This window comes from Struthio camelus, chromosome 1 (genome assembly GCF_040807025.1).
Source record: "Struthio camelus isolate bStrCam1 chromosome 1, bStrCam1.hap1, whole genome shotgun sequence".
In the NCBI taxonomy this organism is placed as follows: domain Eukaryota; kingdom Metazoa; phylum Chordata; class Aves; order Struthioniformes; family Struthionidae; genus Struthio; species Struthio camelus.
In genome coordinates, this window is record NC_090942.1 from 43,956,864 (window position 1) to 43,979,203 (window position 22,340).

A 22,340-nucleotide genomic window follows, 5' to 3' on the forward strand; every position below is an offset into this window, starting at 1 on the left:
CTGTCTTAGTCCCCAGTTCTAAAATTCATTTTCTTAAGCCCTTAGCTGTGGCCGTGTAGAAGCACATGGAGTTCAGTGCATCTTTGGGTCCAAATTCAGTCCCAGAACCTTACTGTGATGTGTATAGAGTATTCTTGCATTACATTTTTGCACTTTACTTTTTGCAGTTCTCATTCACCCCTTGTAAAATAACCTGGCAGCTTTTAAATCTTAGAGAGACCACCACAGCAAAGAACTAGAACAACAGTGGTCTCGTTCTCTTTCCCACTTCCTAGAAAAACTAAACATACTGCATGAAGTCCAATAGGAAAGCTGATGCAGGGACTCTGACATGGAATTTAATGGTGTAGTTGTTACCACTTCTGAACTGAAGTCTGAACTGCAGCTTTTTATAAACCCCAGAAGGACCGTAGTCATTTGGGGTTGGAATGATTTTGATTGACTGTGCTTGTCCAGCTTGAATATGATGCCTAAGCTTCAGTCACTTAGGGTCCTTTCTAATTCATGGGCTTACCCTTGGAGGGAGTGAGTCATCCTGTGGGTTGCCTTTCTTTTTCCATTGATTACATAGTAAATAACCTGAGATGAGATTTGCCATTTTTAGGCAGCTAACTTTAGAAAGGATGAATCACACATCGCTAGTGTGGTGGGTTCCTCCTGTCACGAGTCCTGTAGAGTTGAATTCCTGCATCCATCTGTAACTTCGCCGGCTGTTATGAGGTTTCCTGGCTGGCCCAATTGCAAAACTCAAGGGGGTGAGGGAAGTAATGTATGTTAACACACTACTGTCTTTGCTATCCTGATAAAGGACATCTCTGGAAGCGCTAGCAGTTAAAAATTTTGCATTATCCATACTGGACTAAATACAAGTGCATTCTTATAGCATGGAAAGGAACAAGAGCAGTACTTCACACCCAGAGTCCTCTATCTAAATACAAAATGCTTCTGCTATCTAGATTTTATTTATGATTTACTCTATCGCTATAAAATCTTCCAGCAGTTTATAAATTACACTGAAGTAAATTACACTGTGTGCACTCTAACCTAGACATTGTGATTTCCAGAGAGATGGGAAATGATTACTGAAAACAGAGCTAAACAGAAGAGGAGAACAAGTTCCACAAATAAGGAAAGGAGCAGGAATTAGCATACATCTTCCTAACATTAACTATGATAAATCACAAAGAAGTGGCATGCTTCTGTTTTGCTTTCATAAGACTGTCTTCACCAGCAGGGAGGTAACAGTAGTGTTTTTAAAAGCAGCTGAGAAATTCCACAAGACTTTATTTTTGAGAGATCCCCACACAGAAAATTCAACTGAGTATAAGCAGCAGCAAAACAGATATACAGTGTCTGGGATCCATAGCGGTACAGATTTCTTAGACTCGCTGTAAATGGAGAAAAGAAATTTTCACTGTAGATTTCTATTCTACCTAATTTTCCATGTGAGGTACATTTTCATACTCTGCCTCTACGTTTGTTACGTATCTGTTGCAAACAGAAGCCACCCACACACATTCCCCCCTCCCCCAAAATCAGCCCTCCCCACCAACCATTAGGTGGGAGCTGCAGTCTACCAACAATTCTCTAGGGAGTTTTCTTTAATAGAGAGACCTCCAAGGTCATTTGTAACATATCTGCAGCACGTATGCGTTCTTGGAGAATCTGTGCATAATCAGGCCAGTAGGAACATCAGGAAACCGCAAATACCGTGCAGCATCTCCATAACAATATCTAGGACTAAAATATGTGGTGATGTTTGCTAATATAATTCTGTAGCTGGAGAACCACAGGGGCACAGGACCGACGGTGAATCCGAGATAACTGAAAGTAAAAAAAAAAAAAAAATGTATCAAACATGAGCAGTTTAAGCCTAGTACGTGCAAGGGATACAAGGCTGAAATGGTTATGTTCAATAACATTCAGAGAGACTTAGTCACAGGTTTACATTCAACCTAGAAACAAAAAAAAATACATTTTTCTTTGTAATATACACTAATCCAGCAAGCAGCAATGGTGCCCTGATTGATGATGAAACAGATAGGAGAGCAAAGAAAGCCAGGCTCTCTGTTTTTCAGTTTCCCCTCCCCTGTCACTGATTCAGTCCCTTCCCATCTCCTCTCCTCTATTTAATTAAAATACATTAGTGGCAATGCCTATTAACTAGCAGCTTTGCATTCTGCATCCGTTTCTCTCAGATTGGTCAGAGTCAATCTGACAGATGAAAAGAGGGTTTTGGCTTTTGCAGTCATTTAGCTGTGGCCTCTGAGTGTCTGCAGCGTGGCGCATAAGTAAGAGGAGCAGTTCTTGTAACGGAGGCTTGGGTGGAAAAGTCCGTAACTGCGTGCTCACCGCTCTCTGCGCTTCCCTCGTTCTGCTCTGCCCAGCTTTTAACCACATGGCCTTGGTCCGCTCTCAAACTGAATAACTAATGACTGTCCATCAGAGCAAACTTGCTGTAGGATCAGCTTTAGGATCAGAACTGTTTATAGTACTTTGCTTTACCCCTGGCAAGGAAACTTTTAAATAATGTTTTTTCCTCTGTTTGTTTTTGCAAATATAATTTGCAAACAATACAGATCACTGTACTCCAGGGGAAGGTAGTTACGGGAGAGGAATAGGGGATTTGTGTATTGTTTTAAGAGGGAAAAGGAGGTCATAAGCAGTATCGTGAGAAAAATAAACAACTGCAGATCTTTAGATCCTATTGGCAAAAATAAAACAAGGCCAGGAAACCAGTCCTGAGCTGAGGGCACAGGGCCATTGAGTAAATAAAACCATTTTTCCCCTGAAAACATTCAGAAACACTGAATAGCTGCTGATGTCCAAGTTAAAGTGATACAGATAGATAGAAACAAGCTCTGATTATTTTATTTTTCATGTAGAGCTGTCATGCGTCAAAGACCATTAGATACATCAGTAAAGTCTTGTGACGCTACTCTGGGCAAATGAGTATTATGTAACAGATGGGTAAAATGAAGCTTAAAGAAGTTGAAAACAAGTGACCTCACTGGAAATACAGCTCAGCAGTCTCCTGCTCAGATAAATGTCCTCAGCCTCTGTCTCCATTCTTCCCTTTGCAGCTGCGATGTGTTTTCAGCAGTCACCACAGGAACATTGCCCTGGGGGACGGGAGCATGACTGGGAGCGTCAGAGGTGGCATCGGCCGCTGTCCCCCTGTGCCAAGCCGGAGCACACAATGTCAAGCCTCCCGCTCCATTCCCCACCTGTGGGAATCGAAGGCCATGCAATTTCCACTGGAAATAACTAGAATTATAACTAGAATTACCAATTTGCAAGAAATGCTGAGAATCCCACTGAACTACATGTCACACTATAAAGATATCACTGCTGCATGCTTTAGCTGTTGTTAGGATTTTTTTTAGCCATGTCAAACACTACTAGCCATAAATATGTAGGGTGAAAATTTGAGCTAACTTCTACACACCAGAGATGATACATACCCAGATAGTGAAGGCAGCAACTGGTCAAGGATATATTTTACCACAGAATTTAGCTCAGAATGCTACAGGATTTTTAAAGGAAGCCAAATTCATTGGTCTTGCTGCAACTCTTTGAAAACTGATGTGCTAAGAAGCGATACAGAAAATAGAAACTCACAGAGAAACCCTCAAATGCATTTGAAACTGGAATTATGAAATAGCTATCAACAAAGGCCATCTAGTTGAAAGACATTGTTTTACTTAGCATGAGTTAGGAATACAGCAGACAGTTTCAATGGCAGTAAGGTACATTTTCCACCCAACTTTAACACCAGTCTTCTTAATCTGAGAAATGATTTCAGTCATCTGACTCAGCATTAGAGGAACTATTTAGTTTTGTGCATAAGTCAGATGGAGGGCCAAAATCATTCTACAACCCACCGAAATTGCTGAAGTGACTCCAGGAATGAATTTAATCTTTTCTGTTTAAAATTTAAGATCTGTTATTTTTCTGATAGTTCAGGTAATTGCTACAGCTGGAACAAAAGCCTATCTCATTGTCTGTGGGCCCCAGTTTTTCCTGTCATTCTTTTTTCCTACAGTAGAGGCATAGCGAACCCCTCAGAGCACTCTGAAGGATTAATTCAGCGCTACACCCTTGTCCCACCAGAACTCCTGAGGGAATTCTTTGCAACCTGTGGTGTATCCAGCCCTTGTTTCCACGCAGGGAAGGTAGGGTAAAGACCTCAGACAGGGGCTGGCTTGAAAAAATCCTGCAGATTCCAAGGCAAAGCAGTGAAATTACCAGGCTTTTTGAAATCTCCCCTCTAAAGGCCTGCTTTGGGGGGCTTTGTTAAGAAAGCAATTATTTCCCAGGCCGAGTTTAGCACACCGCTGTGCACACAGTCGAACGGACCCCAGTGAGGAAAAGCAACTAAGGCAAAGGGCCACCTTCCAAATATGTCAAGGTGAAAGCCCTGCCCTGAAGAGCTTTGAAAGAAAGAGGCAAGAAAGGGGCTCAGAGAGATTATATTAGCCCTGTTTTACAGATGGAGACTTGAGACTCAGAGGTGAAATCCCTATGGGAGTAATTTCTGCAAGATCAAGAGTTCACCTAGCCCCAGGAGAAGCTTTGTGGACAGGGAGCTGTGGTAGGTGTATGAGCCAGACTCCTTGTTCAAGTCCCACTGTGCCACGTCTCCGTCACATGGCTACACCCATGTAACTCCAAAGCCTTTTTGTTCAGGAGAAAACTGATCATTTGTTCATGGAGATGACATGATTCTCAGTTTCCAGTCTTCTTAACTGCAATCGTTCCTTGAGAAGTTATTGTGAAAAAGCAGGATAAAGAGATGAGTTAACGCTGTGCCATGAACAAGTTGGCTTTCTTTGTGATTCTAATGCTTCATGAATACACACACTCACTGATGCAAACACTAGCAGATAATATTTTCTTCCAATATATGTAGGGCTATCTTGAATAAGGGAAGTCCATCACAGTTTTCCTTCTCCCTAAAAGTGTACACAAACACATGCACAAGATTGTATATGCATTTAGCTATGATATAGTACACTATAAACAAAATGTGTAAGTGAAGTTAGTATATCTATCTAAATTATTGCAAACTCAAGTGATACATGTCAGCAGTTCCCTGAATTCCAGCACCTCTGCAGCTGCATATATGCATCACATAAATTTTCAGACTTACTGTCTGTTACTGTTACAAATCATTTCAATGTGCAATCACTCCTTTAAACTGATTTTAGACAGATTAATCTTTTTTCTTCTTATTAAACACATCTTTCATGCAGAGTGTAAAACAATAACCCAGTTGTAATGCTTACTGGCATTGGCTCTTATCAAAGAGAAGGGTGGAGAAGTGCAATTAATAACAAGATAGGAAAGCCTGCTCCTTGGGTGGCAGCGCCTCTGAGGGTTTTCTACCTGACCGTTGCAGGACTAAAATCAAAGAATTGCAAAGCTGCTTGTTTCTTTATAGTCACTGCAGAGGTACCTCTCAATCAGTGCTAATTAATGACAACTTTAACTTTTTATTTAAAAAAATCCCAGTAGCATCTGGACTTCTTGGAGAGAAAAAAATCTGTGAGCTGTCTTCTGAAGCATGACAACCCATATTGTTATAACCAACACAAAACTGGGCTGACTTTCAATATTCATTTTTTTTTTCACTTTCACCCATTTTGCTTGTTTGCTTGCTAGTACATGTTGGAATATGTGAATTATGATGTTTTGAAGGGCAGGACTTTTGCAGTTGTTTCAGCTCTTAATGATTTATGGACCAACAATGGCCCTGGACGACATACCGAAAAGCACTATAGTTCAACCTATTATTTCTGAGCTCTGAAAATATTCCTTTTCTTGCCCTGAACGGGCGTGACTATGTGCTTCAAATAACAACAGTCATTTTTCCACTGAAAAGGTGGAATCTGACCTCGCATTGTATATTTTTTTAATTAAAAAGAAAGAAATTTGAGTGAACGGTGCATAGAACTTGAGAGTTATCAGACTGACTGAAATTCTTTAATCAGTGAAACAGCGTTTTTATATCACAAGCAATAGAACAATTTCCTAACACCAGTATGCTTCAATCTTTCAAACAGAAATTCCAAGCTAGATAATTGCCCAATGTCCATTCCCAGTCAAGTGTAGGTAATTTTTCTGAGACAGAAGGCAAAGTTGTCAGTTAAAAATTGTGATATTTATCCTGTGAAAACATGTCCTAGATCAATCATTTCATACAGGCATTCAGATGCTACCTGATATTTAAAAGCACAGCTTTTAAAATCCATACAAAGACCTTGCAAATATTTTTGCAAGTGCTCATCTTGCTAGAGCACACTCTGGAATGGACGTGCAGAAATATATCCACACTTTTGTGGATGAATCTGCAAATGAGGACCCAAAATATGCTGTGGGCTGAAGGAATATGAAAATAAAGATTCCACAAAATGTAAAATATTTGTCCTATTCAAATGAAAATTTCCTTTTTCTGAGCTCCAGCGTCCTGCGTGAAAAAGCAGCAGCCTTTTTTCTCCTCTGAGCAATGTTAATGGCCGTTTTAATGATTGTCTCCTCAAGTTTACAGCCAGCTGTCTAATTACTGAATGTCAATATTTATAAAAGCCCAGCATATACAGTGATAATGACACAATTCAACATTTACAGGGATCACATTTTTCATAAGTATCAGCACTGAGTAATCATCATAACTACTGTCTTGATACTTCTGCTAATTTCAGATTATAATGAACAAGATTTCCTTGAAACATCTAAACTACAGACTAGTCACCCCTTACCCTTTTGGTGACTTCAGACCAAGAGTATAGTAGCAGTAAGAAAGAACTGTGATTTCTTGTTCCTTAGAAATCATCACTGAATTGATGGGATGCAGGATATTTTTAAGATGCTGTGACTGATTTGCAAGTGGTAGGGGGCCTGAAAGAGGGAGCGGAGGGGAAGGAAGACTCCGTCTTCCACACAATAGCTCAGTGATTGGAACAATATTTGGAGAGAGGGAAAAGAGGTCGGCAGAGTGTCATAATCCCTTTGCCTCTCTCCAAATCTTCCTTTTCTCACTAGCAAGCTCAGAAGTTTCGGCTTTGAAAATTTCTCAAAAACAGAGGCACTGTTTGATTTTAGGCCCTGTGAGATTAAGTAGTTGTCGGGAGTAAAGTTATTGCCCAAGAGTTAGATGACTCAAATGCATCTACATTGCAGTTTAGGTGGAATTTAGCCAGTGGGAATTGGATCCAAAAGCCTATGAGGATGCAGCAGCACAGACATCACGGAGGGAAGGACTGTACTGGCAAGCATCATTTCCATGTAGTAAGGGAAAGATTACAAATATGAACATTAGAGAAGCCATTCTTGCCTACTGCTGACATATGTACTTCCATGTTCAGGTCACAATTATATTTACCACATAATTGCAACCAGAGGCAAACCTCAGTTTTATATCTTATTCAACAGAAAACTCCCTACTATTGCGCTGTTTTCTAATATTAGGCTCTCTTGACAGAAATGATGTCAGTAGCTCCCTCCATTTCCTGCAGCGCCTGTTTCCTTAGGATATGTTATAGAGCAATATTCATCCAAACTAAAGAAAGGTGTAAATTAAGTTGAATTAAATTGAAGCAAATTGAGGAAATATTCATTCTGCCTGGGAATGACCACATAGATATCTAATGCAGTTTAAATAATGTATCCTAAATGCTTTCCTTTAGGTAATTTGATTACTGTTCCTGACCAGCCCCACGTAATAATCAGATGTTCTTTACTGTAGTATTAACCAGACTTGCATTTAAGAGCCTGCTCTAAAGATTGGAAAAAAGATCCCTCTGAATCCATCGGGCTTTGCATCAGATACCCAGCTTGCAGGACTGGCTGAAATGAGCCTGAAGAGTGTAGGAGTAGTCTGCCCTGCTGTAATGTCGTAACATAACATAACACAGAACATTCATATTATGTCAGTGCAAAGGCTCATCTGGGCCTGCCTTCTGTCTCCTATAAACGTCATTAGGGGATCTTTAGACAGGAATATAAGAACAAAAGAGAGCGGGGGAGGTACAAAAGCAAAGGAGAGGGAACTATCTTTGTATGCTTCCCAAACAATAGCAGGATTCCTGAACTGCAAGTTACATCCAGATGCCCTAAGAACAGCAGTGGCTTCAGTACCTGAAATAATAAAGTAAGAGCAGCAGAAATGAAGCTCTTTATTGTCCTCATTTACTTGTGTGTGTGTTAGCGGGGAACATGATGTGTTCATGATTGGTTGCTTGAAGAAAAGAAAGAAAACCAAACAAATTTTAAAGTAGAGGAATGTTTTATGGGCCAAGTGCAGTCAGGAACCTTGGATTTCAGTACAATATTTGATCATCTCACTCAAATTCTCTCAGTTTGTTCTCCAATATGTAAAATAGAAATAGAAAAGTGTACCATAAATGATACCATGAGATTACAACGGTTCATATTTGTATAATATTCTGAAGTTTTTGATTACAGTAAAAGATCTAAATACTTTGTGGTTTCTTTGTTTTTACTGTGAATGATTTGCTTGCATTAGCACTATCTTTACTTAAATTAGTTAAATTACTACAGATAAAAGCATGCATATATATATATATATTTTATATATACATGTCAAATTCTCATTGAATTTACTCACGAGAAATTTAAAAATAGCCATTTTCAGTGTCATTAGATGCGTTTCTCTTCTAACTGTTATTGGCATAAATTATGATGCCTGATTTTCCCATGGTGGAAGTTTGCTCTTTTGCTTGGTTTCTCTTTTGTGTAGTAGGATGAAGAACCTGTGTGGCTGGAGTAAGCTCATATTCCTGTTCTAGGGTATAGCAAATGAAAATTGACTTCTATTGAACACAATATACCTATACTTATGGCACATACTGGGAAACTGCATTAGCAGTGTGAAACTAGATTTTTGCTGTGGAAGTGTGAAATAGACCCTGAAATAGAATGCAAGGAAAGGGGCACATTTTCCAATGCAGATTAAACATTTGCAATGGATTCCAAAAGCATCTGCTGAACAATAGCACATGCAGATTTGTTTTGCTATGTACGGCTGCTCTTGTTACCACCTGATAGGAAGAAGGAGTCAACAATTAAACAGTATGACCCGTTAAGCAACTGTTACCATGGAATGGAAACTTATGCTCAGTAGCTTTGAGTAAAGCATGTTGAACAAAATACTATTTTATTTTAAAATTTAAAAATTTTTAGAAGACTGAAAAATAACCTTGGACCTACAATTCACTCTCTGAGATTCTCTCCCCATGCCCTACACCCCCTAGAAAATGCCCAACTGTTAGTCATAATGCATTTTGGTTTCTTACTAACCTCCTTTCTTCCATTAATTCAAAAGAATTTGTGTAGGTAACTCATATCTTAATTTACCAGACAAGTTGAAATTTCTTTACTGTCACTGGGCATTTACATTGTTTTTAAGCCTTGCATAGATCAGCCAAAAGGCATAATCGTTTACGTTTTCATTTTAAGTCTTTATTATTGGGATTATGGAAGTGCTGAGATGTTCCCTTGCACGTAGCTCCTCATTATGACAATAAACCATAGAGATAGTCTCTGTGTTAGAAATTTATTGTCTAAACAAACTACTCAGACAACACAGTTCTCCTGAGTCCCTGGCCACCGCCATTTCTACCTAAGCCTCTGCTTAGAAATACTAACTACTAATTCTGGGCATCGCACAGGGGAAACCAAAGGAAGTCTTGGCATTGCCTGTGCCTGTATAGGTAAGATGCAAAGCCAGCAAGACAGCAGTAGGATTGTAATCGGGAGACTTCCCTAATGGGTTACTGGCACAGTATGAAGACTACATTAGATAGTCACTGCTGACATGACAAGATACTCTCCCAACAGGGACCATGAACTGAAAGAAAACATTGTCAGCCTGAAATCTAAGCTGCCCAGCCACATACCAGGAGCGTCTACTGCCAGCCTTCTGCAAAGGCTTTGTGAAGAAAGCTAACATTTAGCATTTATAATGAGGCTTTAAACAAATTCCAGGCATGGAATTTACTAAAAGGGTATTCACAGTCATTGCACCCTTCACAGCTTTGACTGTGGCCATTTGGCAGGCACTACTGCCCTGTAGTACATGTTCCCTATTAGGAACATCGTTGTCTAGGACAAGGGTACCGCTGCTGTAGTCCATCCCAGCCCTTTCCTTGGAGTCTACCTTCAAAGGGGGCCTATGGCAGCAAAAACCTAGACTGAATGAAAGTGGATCAAATAGGCACAATACAGACAAGGCAAAGTGTATGCATAGGAATAAAACAAATGCCGAAGCAACTGCTTTCCCAAGCTCTGCATCCATCTGTCTTTCTCTGTCATTAACAGATGTACATTTTTTTAGGAAATCACTTAGAACTAGCATAGATTTAGACCTTCAGAAAGATAACCCCATACCCCAAAGGATGTGAGGGCATATCGGTCGAAGTACCTCTTAAACTCTTTTCATTATTCATTGGATGTCTAGGAAAACATTTTGAATGGTGTAACTCTATATACCCAACAGGCTGGTGCCAGAGATTCCATTAAAATGGTGTAATGACTACCTGAGCTGCCTAATACGCGGGGTGAGCCACAGCCACATATTAACCCTTATTGATCTACGCAGAAGAGACAAAAGATAAAACAATGCATAGGGCCCTAGCCTGTCTGTCTTAGACAGTAGGGTGATATTTTTCTCTCGGATGCCCACGGCAGGCTAAAACCTTCACTTACAGTAACTAGAGCTGAAGACATAGGGGAAACAAAGACATAGATGCTAACATGAGGACAGGATTTCCACTGCCATTTGAAAATTAGACAGGGAACTTACTCGAATATGCCTGTCCTGGACTTTTGAGGGAAAAAAGAGAATTCTGCTTTGGCAGTATAAAGAGTTTAGAGCCAGAGAGAATAAAGGTTCACTTTCTTTGTATTTTTAACATTCTGCTCCTAAATGCCACCTAAGTGCCATGGTTCAGCTACCAACAGGCCATGCACTCCAGCACTACTCTATCTGGAGAAGCAGTCGCCTCCCCAGCTTCAGCGCTTGCCTGGGCCTCTGGGCCGAGGATTGGCCCCAGGGCCACTGCTGGCAGCTCCATTGCTCCTGCTCCTGCTCCTGCCATCCACCCAGAAAGCCCCTGAGCTTTCCTGCAGCGTTGGTCACTTTCTCCACTTTTTTCAGTTAAAACAAAAATCAGGAATAAAGCGGTTCACTCATTTCCTTAACTACTATTGAACTGGATTCACCTTAGCTGGGCTCTGGACTTGCCCCATCGTAACTGCACAGGCAGTCCATTGCATGGAGTACCCACACACACGTGAGATGAAGGAACGAAAAAACAGTCTGAAATTTGGAGGCAGTGACTTTTAGGGCTCCTTCTGTACCAGAGAGGCCAAACATTTGCTTAAAATGCTGTTTTGTATGCATCCACGGTCACTTTCATCAGGCCCATTAATCCCCAAAGTAATTTATATTTACCTATTCTTACTCCTTCCTACAGCACTATCATCACAATTACTTTTTAATTTTTGAAAATACAAGGAAAAGGCATTTGTGTAAATAAAGACAGAAACCTTCCAATTAAGATTTGTCTTTAAAACAGAGAAATTCCCTGATTTACTGTATGTAGCATCCTTGCTACATGCAAGGCATAAAGGCATTTGGCCTTTATGATTTTTTTCACTTTCTTAGGGAAAAAGATCTGCCTCAAAGACACAAAATGTATGTGTAGATACATCCTAGAGGAGACTAGCCAATACTGAAGCACCACATATCCTGCTTAAACACTGAAATTAGTAAGATACCAGTAGTCCAATTGTTCCAGGATTTTTCTTCCAACAGAGTATGGCAAAGTCTCTCTGACTGCCATGGAAACAGGCTGGGGAGTGTTGTGAAATGGAATAAGATTTGATTGTGCAAATAATCTGTAGTTACTGTGACTATAGCTCATTGCCAAGGTATAAATGTCATACTTCATATGAAAAAAGTTTCCATCTGATGTTCCTTTAATCCTATTCACTGGTTCTATACGATTTCCCCCCGGTCAAATAACATGACTCTTCAGTGTTTCTCATAGACTGGAAAAATCTTTAATGAACACTATGTAAGAAATAATCCATTGCAGGCAGAGGAATAGAGGAGATGACCTAAAGGATCTCTTATTCCTACTAGTTCTTTGTTATAGTAAATATGCTCATAATTAGAGGACAAAACAACAATTATTCTGATGTAAAAACATCCATGTTAAGTGTTGTAATAATGCAAATAATTTGGTAAAAAGTCATGCCCCAAAATGAAATAATTATATCGTACAAAAACTGTACATCAGCCAGACCTGGCAAACAGCTCTTCATGTGGGAAGCTGTGCTGGAGTGTGTCCTGGCCTCAACAAAGTACATTTCTTGGGGCATTTACTGTATGATTTCCTGAAATATTAAAAAAAACAATAATTGTCTTCCTTGCTTAATGAACACAAATTAAATCCATTGAAAGTACAGCTTCTCATTATCCATAGGACAGTAACTTCTTCCCTTGCCTCCTTCCAGTCTGGGGCTTGTTTGTTGTAATTTTTAAAAGTCTCTTCCTGGAAAATCATCCTGGCAATAAAAAGAGAGCGGAACGAGGGGAGAGAGGGGGGAAAACAAACAAGTAAGGCAATGACTTGGCTTTCAAAAAGAAAACTGGAACGAAACAGATAATATTTTAACCCTAGATGTGGTAGCAGTCCTCATGAGTTAGCACCGTTATTTTAGTGCTAACTCTCTCTTAATGTCCCAGTTGGAAGGTGTAAGCAACTGCTCCTATTTCATGTATTTGCCAGAGAGACATATAAATTGGTCTGGGTAAAGGAGGACTAGTCCAGGCAATGGGAACAAGTTGGTCATCAGCTGGTGCCCTGACTCAAGGATGGAGATGAAACAGGTGGAAACAAATCCATTGTACCCCACTTTACTGCTGTTTTGTGCACGAACACGGTTGTAATGCAGTAATGCACGGTTGTAATGCAACTGCCTGCATATTCTTCAGTTTAAAAGCAGCAAAAAAAGCAAAGGGAACAATCAGGCTGTCAAATGCATATATAAAACATGCCATTACTGTTCAGATTGTCTCTGTGGTGCCCTAGTAGCTATGCGGCTCAGCGCTTCTCCCCTGAGAGAGCAGCACTGGTGCTGCTGTGCAGCTGTGAGCCCCTGGTGCAAGGGGGTGGTGTCCTGGGGCAGCTGTCCCAGGCTGCCTAGCCACTGCCTGCTTCGAACCTGTACCAGCACAGTGTCCGCAAACCGCCACTTATTTCTGCATGATATCTCTCTATCTGGGATTAGAGAGTCTACCATTTGTGATACCACTGATGTTTCTGCTATATTGAACCCAAGCGAGCGTGATTTTTATGTGGCACTGACTGCTCCTCAGACCTTCGATAGCCCTGAGTATTTAATTTTGCTTTGCTGGTTTATACACCTGCAACCCCCTGGTGACCTGATGCCTGCTTCCGACAGTGCTGGGTCCCTCGGCCTGGGTTTTCTGACGAACCCAATGTCAGCAGACGCCTGTGCAGGCTTCGCTGGCTCCGCTCCATAATGTAGCAGGGCCAGGTAGGCATGACAGTTTGACTTCTCACCCTTTTTTAATAGGTATGTTAATATCTTGACACCATTTTCCACCAGTCTGTAGGACTGTGGATAACATGAGCTGGCTGTTACGTGTCTAAACAGATGCTTCACTGAAAACTGATTACATCTATTCCATCTTAACTATGGCCCAGTGTCAGACACTATTTTACCAGCAAAAATTGATTTGCTAAGCCTGCTCATATGTTTACCTGGTACCATCTTCTAGTAAGACTATCTCAGAGAAGTGGAAATGACAAACAGGGACCAGTACGCACTTCACAGAGAACACCAGCATGTCCATGCCTCTCATTCCTAAGGGCAAGTTGCCTTCTGCTATCAATGCTGGACTTTTTCATTTGATTCAGTTTGTACTTATGGTATAAGTGACATGACTTAGCCTGCTTTAAGTCACTGCTCATATGAAACCGGTAGAAAACATCTCTGGATTTTTTCACATGTTTTTTCATTCATTAAACAATTGTTACCAACCCTTTTCAGCATATTTTTCTGTAACCCTTTAAAACTCACAACCCTGGTGTAAATAAAATAGAATATTGTTCCAGGCAATTTCCTTAAAGAACTTTGTGCCTCAAAAACTATTTTAATCATGTTCCAATAAAGTAGTTTAATAATTAAAATATTTGTGACCTTCATTAAATTTAAGGATTAGAGTTAATCTAAAAATCAAGTTAGCAATTTTAAAACAGTCTTCCAGGAAGTAAATCAAAGCTAGAAGTTATACGGAAGTTAGAAGAAGCTGTAAAGTGAAAACACTTTGTGAGAGCTTCCATCAGAGACTATTACAGTCTCTGATACAGTATAGCAAACTAATAGGTGTTTAAAGATTTTAAAATGCAGATTACTGAATTTATAATTGCTATCTTTGTTGTCTACCTGGACTTCAGCAAGGCTTTCGACACTGTCTCCCATCACATCCTCCTAGGTAAGCTCAGGAAGTGTGGGTTGGATGAGTGGACGGTGAGGTGGATTGAGAACTGGCTGGATGGCAGAGCTCAAAGGGTTGTAATCAGCAGTGCAGTTTCTAGTTGGAGGCCTGTAGCTAGTGGTGTCCCCCAGGGGCCAGTCCTGGGTCCAGTCTTGTTCAATATATTCCTCAATGACCTGGAGGAAGGGACAGAGTGCACCCTCAGCAAGTCTGCTGATGATACTAAACTGGGAGGAGTGGCTGTGCTGCCATTCAGAGGGACCTGGACAGGCTGGAGAGATGGACAATGAGGAACCTCCTGAAGTTCAACAAAGGCAAGTGCAGGGTCCTGCACCTAGGGAGAAATAACCCCAGGCACCAGGACAGGCTGGGGGCTGACCTGCTGGAAAGCAGCTCTGCCGAGAAGGACCTGGGAGTGCTGGTGGACAACAAGTTTGCTGGAAAGCAGCTCTGCAGAGAAGGACCTGGGAGTGCTGGTGGACAACAGGTTAAGCATGAGCCAGCAATGTGCCCCTGTGGCCAAGAAGGCCAATGGCATCCTGGGGGGCATTAGGCAGAGTGCTGCCAGCAGGTCGAGGGAGGTGATCCTGCCCCTCTACTCAGCCCTGGGGGGGCCACATCTGGAGTACTGTGTCCAATTCTGGGCTCCCCAGTGCAAGAGAGACATGGCACTACTGCAGAGAGTCCAGCGGAGGGCTACCAAGATGATGAGGGGACTGGAGCATCTCTCCTCTGAAGAAAGGCTGAGGGAGCTGGGCCTGTTCAGCCTGGAGAAGAGAAGACTGAGAGGGGATCTGATCAATGTCTACAAGTATCTGAAGGGAGGGTGTCGAGAGGATGGGGCCAGACTCTTCTCCGAGGTGCCCAGCGACAGGACAAGAGGCAATGGGCACAAACTGAACCACAGGAAGTTCCATCTGAACCTGAGGAAAAACTTCTTGACTGTGAGGGTGCCTGAGCACTGGAAGAGGTTGCCCAGAGAAGTAGTGGAGTCTCCTTCCCTGGAGATATTCAAAACCCGCCTGGACGTGATCCTGTGCAACATGCTCTAGAAGACCCTGCTTGAGCAGGGGGGTTGGACTCGATCTCCAGAGGTCCCTTCCAACCCTGGCCATTCTGTGATTCTGTAATTTTAGTCTCTGGGTTATTTGTTTTTTGAGCTAAAAAGACTGAAGTGGTTGCAATAGTATAATATACACATCATTCGTCAAATTTAGCTCAAAGTAGCTTTAGTTATGTGAGATCAGAAAAAGTCTTAACTTGGCAAACTCCTATTTTTCCTCTAGGGATGCTATACATTTGTCAAAGAACAACTTCACAAGACACACTTTCAGCAGCCACCCACTCCTAGAAACATTGCAGCCTCCTTCCTTCCTTCCTAGAAAAGATAGAAGAGGGTTTTTTTCAGCTCCTGCCGTTCTCACTCCTAAGCAGAGAAGGGGAATGCACTGCGATGCAAGTCCTTCAGCCTCAGTGCCATGCAGGTGGCTTCCATGCGGCCTCCATTTTTTCCTGGCCCAAATTGTGAGATGAGCAAGTGAGACACAAAGAGAAGCAGGTGTCTCCCACTAATTGTTTTGTCACTTTGCAGCATCCTGTGAACATTAAATTTACTAAATATTTGCAAGATTTGTTAAATTTTTGTCCATGTTAGTGTTCGACAGGAAAGCCAGTTTGTGGCACGATACTGTTTTAACTAATAGCAGTCACTGTCTGCAGGAATTTGGATTATTTTGGTGTGTGTTGGAAACTGGAACAATTGAATATAAAATATTCCATTCTAAATTGTAACATTTCAGTTTAGAACTAAGTCAGTTGAGGTTTCAGATATCGTAATGTAATTGTTGTATAGGCTGATCACTCTCTCTGGATTATATCTCCTAATTATATGATTGAGGATTCCCACAGTACATTGCATTCCTCACCAATAGGGACGATTGTGATGTTTCATGGAAAATGTATTCAACAGAGGGAGTTTGTGAGGGGAAAAAAAAAAAAGTAAAATGCACTTCTACCACCCCTTTAGTACAGCTCCCATTAAAAAATCCCGTAATTGGGTAGAATTGCTGTCAATGGAAGCGATTGTTTCTAATGCTTTCAATACGAAAATCTTCTGCTATTGTTTGGCAAATGTATGTAGTCAAATTAATAAAGTGAGTATAAGAGCATAATGTAGCCATAGAATGATAACAACTTAGATGACTAAAAATTAAACTGATTGATTGTTCTGCAAGTGCTTAAAGCCAAAACCTCTCTATATAGGTCACAATGTAAAGGATTTTTTTTTCCTGAAGTGTGGATATAACAGCAGTTGTAAGGAAAATACCAACAAACCTGCTACAATTGTAGTGTTAGTTGATCCTGCCAGAAGCAAAAACTTTTCTATATTTCTAGCATTTTATTTTATTTTCAGGAAAGAGCTGTATCTCTGGTCATTTCTATGTCAGATTGTACCTCACACCATTTCTGTATGTGGTGCAATTTTTTTCTTTGGATACTTTAGGAAAACATTATGAGGAGCCTGAAAATTGATTCTAAGAGCTGTGGCCAGGATACAGCCTTGCTGAAAGATCATGAGCACTAATCTTCCTTGCCAGTAACTATTAAAATTTGTAAACCAACCTTTTAAGGAGCTTGAGTTGAATGGTAATGATCCTAAGTATCTTTTTAAAGTTGGTGACAAAAATACCTGAGGTGTTTTTCCTTAAGCTCATACCGTTCTGTCTTTAATGCAGTAATCAGAATAAATATTGCCAGACCTGTAGAGTCTAAGCCCAAAAGCTTGTCCGTTTTTCCAAAGTGTATCAGTTGTACTAATAAAAGAGATTGCATCACATATCTTGTGATATAACTGTTAATTACATAATAAGCACTAACAAAAGATATAAAACACTGAGCTACAAACCTTATTGTCCAAGAAAAATAGCAAATAAAATAGTGAGTATTGACAATACTATATGCATGGAAAAAATGGTGTTAAGTCCTGTATTGCTTTGAAATTGTAAGCTCTGTGGTTATTTTTTAATATTCTGATCAACATGTGAAGCCTAGAAAAAACATATTCTGCATCACTGATTGGCAGAATACAATTCCAGTGTCCCTGAGAGTATGCACAGTATGCTGCTTGTATATGTATGCAGACAGAAGTAGTTACTTCTAGGTTTCAGAAATGCGGCCCTGGTTCTGGTTTGGAAGTTCTTGAAAGACAAAAAGAGAGAGCAAATAAGAGTGTGCTTTACCAGAGTGACTCAGAAGATTAAATACCTGCATACTGGCCTTGTTTTCCGGGATACAAAGGGAAGATTGACAGGCCATGCTGACATTCAAACCTCATGCCATTTCTGGAAGTTGCCAGGAAATTCCGGCTGAGTACACCTTGGTCCATTACACTCAATATGCTGAAGGTAATGGCGGCTAACAAAGTGGGGATCAAATGCACCCTTTTACTTTGGGATAATAACTCATGAACATGTGGGGACCAAGAGGTTTGTTTTTTAAATAGTTATTACAGACTATTTCTGCCTGGACAGGAGCAGGTGAGAAATTCTGAGCAAAGCAGAGAAAAATAGGATTTTTTCCCAGCAGCTGCAATGGTGTTGTGCTTGAGATCGCCGAGCTCTGTTGTCTGCTGTCCTTCCCTGGAGCAGCTCTTCAAATGCTGGAGAGACAGCTGTTCTTGACTGCTTCATGAGCAGCCTTCCTTTTCCTGGATATATTTTTCTTTTCCACTACTTGAAATTCTCTCTTTTTTTCTCCCTCTTTGTTCTTTGCTATGAATAAATCAATATGTTGCTTGGAGCCTAAATATCAACTGATTTGATGAAGACAGGTTATATATATTGTCGGTACTTATTTTAATGCCACAGGAAGAAAGGTGGGAGACTTGAGCAGACAAGCAACGTTCTGCGCCTGCAGCCCCATACACGTAAGTGACCTGCTTCAATGGCCACATGCATAGACAGCTTTGGAACAGGTAGGGATGTAAAGTGGCCTGCTTTCTAGGAAACATTGCTACTTTACTGAACCACGCCACACCATATTCATCTTGAGGGCTAGGGCACATATAGGCAGTGTCACAATGCTTTAACTGTTGCAGAGCCCATATACAGTTTTTACACAGAAGCAGAAAGCTCTTCTTCTTTTAAATAGCTGCATCTGTCAGGACCTGAGGTGAAGGATCTGTTTTTTAATCTGTTATAACCAGTTCTTGCTGGAAAAACACAGGAACCTGTGGCCCTTCCCTACCAGTTAGAGACTTTTTCATTTACTTTCAAAATAGATGCTTCCAGCTTTTGGGTTACAGAGCAGTCTCATTTCTAAGCCTATTTGCTGATCCATCACTGACATTGTCAAGTTAACTCTTTTGTGGCTGTGCCCAGAAAAGCAGGGGGGGGCTCAGGCATAGGTGCGAAGAGGAGATGCGAGCGGACACAGAGGGTTGCAATGTGAGGCTGGCACAGGAGGGACCTCACAGTCTACTCCCAAGGACTGCCACCTCCAGCAGCAGCTAACACAGATTACAAGAGACACACACAACTCTTTGGGGAAGTGCTGCACTGCTTGATTGCCACTGAAGCAGCTGTTCAAGCCACACTTAACTCTCTTTTATCTTCTGGGAATTGCTTCATTTCCTAAACTATTTTGGGAAGAAAGAGGAAGAAGTTCTTTCTCCTAGATCTATCCAAAGAAGCAAAAGGTTCTCCTCTTCCTGCTTCCCAGATAGGACAGCTGAGCTGACCACACACCTTGATTGATACCTACTCCCAATACAATTGTCTCACGGATGAGCCAGAGAGTGACTAGAAAATAAAAGGATAACTTAGGACATTCTCAGTTGGAGGAATGACTGCTTTTTGCTCCATGTATCTCAAATATATGTTTTATGATGGCACTTTTAACCCTCTGCCTTCAGAGCCTATTTCCAGAGCAAGAGGAAACATAGACTCAGCTCTGCTACAGATTTCCATCTTGCACATATGGAGTCAAGGAGGAGTAATTATTCTTTCAAGGCAATGCATGTGCTGCTATTCCATACATGCTTTCTCATTTCCTAAGAACCTCATTTCATCTATCCAGACTTACATTCTCTTAGGCAAATCATTCCCCAAGTTGTTTGGTGCTCTTGCAGAGCTGAGAGTAAAACTGCAGAGCTGTTACTTGAGAGTAGGGTAGGGTTTTGCAAATCTGTTTACCCTGAGGAGGCACAAATGAACTCGTAGAGACTTTAATACAGAAAGGTAGTCATTTCTCTGCGCACCAGGTTTGGAGAGACTGGAAGGGTCCCTCAGCTTTAAGACAGTAGGCTTTTTTTTGAAGGTAGTCACTCTGGAGAAATACTGAATCTTCTCACCTTGAAGGAAAATCTGGTACCTCCTGTTCTGTTTTTCATATCCTCATGAACCTCCTACTGACATCAGGATATAACAGCCTACAGAGAGACTGATTAAGTGTTTAGAAAAATGAAAACCGTAAGTCTAGACTGCAAACTCTCGGATCTGGAAATCAAATGCGTGCACGGATGACTCATTCTTATCTTCCTGAAAGAAAACTATGCCTCTCTTTAACTAAGTTTTATGAGTAAAACCCTTCTTATTGTGTGTTCAACACAAACTACTTGAAAGATCTTGAAATGTGTCCTGTATTGGCAATGTATCCTGAGCAATAAAAGATGCACAAAATCATTACCACCATCCTCTCAAACTATTTCTAGCCAAATCGCTCTCAGAAATCAATGAAAAACCTTGACATGGCAAATAAAAGAAAAATATCTTTCTTTGGTCCTCTATGTCTTTTTGGCTTAGCCTAAAATCAGCGAGTTAGGTGTTTATGCCGTATGAGACTTAGGATAGGTTTCAGGAAAAGCTATAGAATGGCTCACACCTGAAACAAATAACCAAAACAATTTTTTTACTTATGAAAGAACCTCTTGACAATTTTTCAAATATACAAAGCCTTTTTTTTTTTTTTTTGTAATCACACAAACTCGGGTTTTATGTGTTAGACTGTTTGGACAGCAAGGGGACTATTTCGTTATGTCCCTTTTCAAGAAGCATAAATTGCATAACCTGTCTGCCAAGTATAAGATGCAAATATTGTGAATTTATTGTCCATTTTCTGGCTCTGGCATGGATCTGTCACATGAGCACGGGAAAGTCCCTTCATATTGCACCTCTCTTCATCTCCATCCTATGTCTGTACAACCCATTTGGATAGCAAAATTTCTAAGGCAGTGTCTCTTACTTACAATGTGTGTCCACTCCAGCTCCCCAGTGTTAGCTGAAGTCTAACTGATGTAACCCAAATTACATAAACAAATCATACATCACAGTAATGTAGGGATTATATAAGCATTCATTTAACTCTTATTTCATTCCTCAAGTACACTCCAAACAAACTCATAGCTTGATCTGCAGGTATGAATTTTTCACCAGTGGCAAAAACATTAATTTGGGAGTATACATTTATAAGCAATTTTTCCCCACAATCATGGTAAGTTACTTTCTTGCTGAAGGTTTCTCTCCTTTCTTGCTTCCCATACTGAATTTTGCTCTTCTGGAATACATCTTCCCCTGTTCTCAATGCCTTTTTCACAGTCAGTCACAGCTTGATTCTACTGCAGACTTCTTGGTTGTCAGTCAAATTATATCATTGCATATGAACCAGGTTTTTTTCTTCTGTGGAAGATGTTGGTAATACTACTACTTTGCCTCCTGACATTGATGCTTTTTCCATTATGGTGGTAAGGTAACGGGATGATGTACAGACTCTGTTAAGGCAGAAATTGTGATTGGTAACATATTCACAGGTCATGCCTTAAGTAACATAAGCCGGTATTAGGGAAGCCTTTGACTACCAGAACAAAGGCCATGATTTAGGCTCTGTATTGAATAAAGAAGGAGGACAACGTGCAGATCACTATGCTATTGATCTGCCTGTGATGATCTTTATTGCTGAGCAAAAGACGGGTGCATATTGTGCTGGTCAGAGTTCATGAAACTCAAGTTCCAGTAGTCAAACCTGTAGGAAGTAATGTCCATCTGACAGCTGTCAGGCGTAGGTCTGATTGGCTTGTCCAAGGTGTTCTAGATAACTGAAGACAGAAATGCATGAATTTTGCTATAATAGGCATATGGGCATCCAAAACCAACAAGAAGTCCAAAAACTCAAAAATGAGACCATTTAACAATCTAAAAATGTATGCCTTCGAACAAGGAGGAAAATTCTTAAAGGTGCTTTCCTTTTCCCAGAAATGATTGCTCTGCTTTGTCTGGATTCACCCTAATAAGATTATTCTTCATCTTGATATTGCTTTCAGCAGGAGACTGGAAAGGCAGCACTGATCTCCATGGGATGCAGAGGAGATGTGGAACTGAAAACCACTGTATGCTTCAGGCACTCTCACACAGGTTGTCTCATAGCAACCTCCCCAGTCCCAAATTGGATTTGAGACTTCACATGGTTCCTGAAAGTGGAATCAAAACACTGAAAGTACAGTTGAAAGTAGAAAGGTCTGGGAACAGACATGGCATCATAACATGGCAGCAGTTTTCAGGTAATGGCCTGTAATGAAGCAGTCATGCCTGCCTGCTCCACCATCTGTAAGTACTGCAGGTAATTGCATGGTCCTCCTGTTGAACAGGTTGGCACAAATCAGGTCCTTCTGCTGCTGTGGCCACTGTTTGAAGGGGCAGATTAGAGGTTTGGAGGTATGCCTCCAAGCTACTGCAGTTGAGTTCTGGCACCTTCTGCTTCTTTGGCAGAGGAGCGTTCCTTAAAGTACACATGG

At 40.9% G+C, this 22,340-nt stretch overlaps 1 long non-coding RNA gene across 3 annotated transcripts in view; it reads right to left on the reverse strand.

Moving 5' to 3' along the window:
• Positions 1 to 1,267: 1,267 nt before the first annotated feature.
• LOC104140662 (uncharacterized) overlaps positions 1,268 to 22,340 on the reverse strand; it is a 30,594-nt gene continuing 9,521 nt past the window's right edge. For all 3 annotated transcript variants that reach the window (XR_011139825.1, XR_011139826.1, XR_011139827.1), the window contains one exon: positions 1,268 to 1,824. This is a non-coding gene — a long non-coding RNA (uncharacterized lncRNA). The remainder of the gene's footprint in view (positions 1,825 to 22,340) is intronic.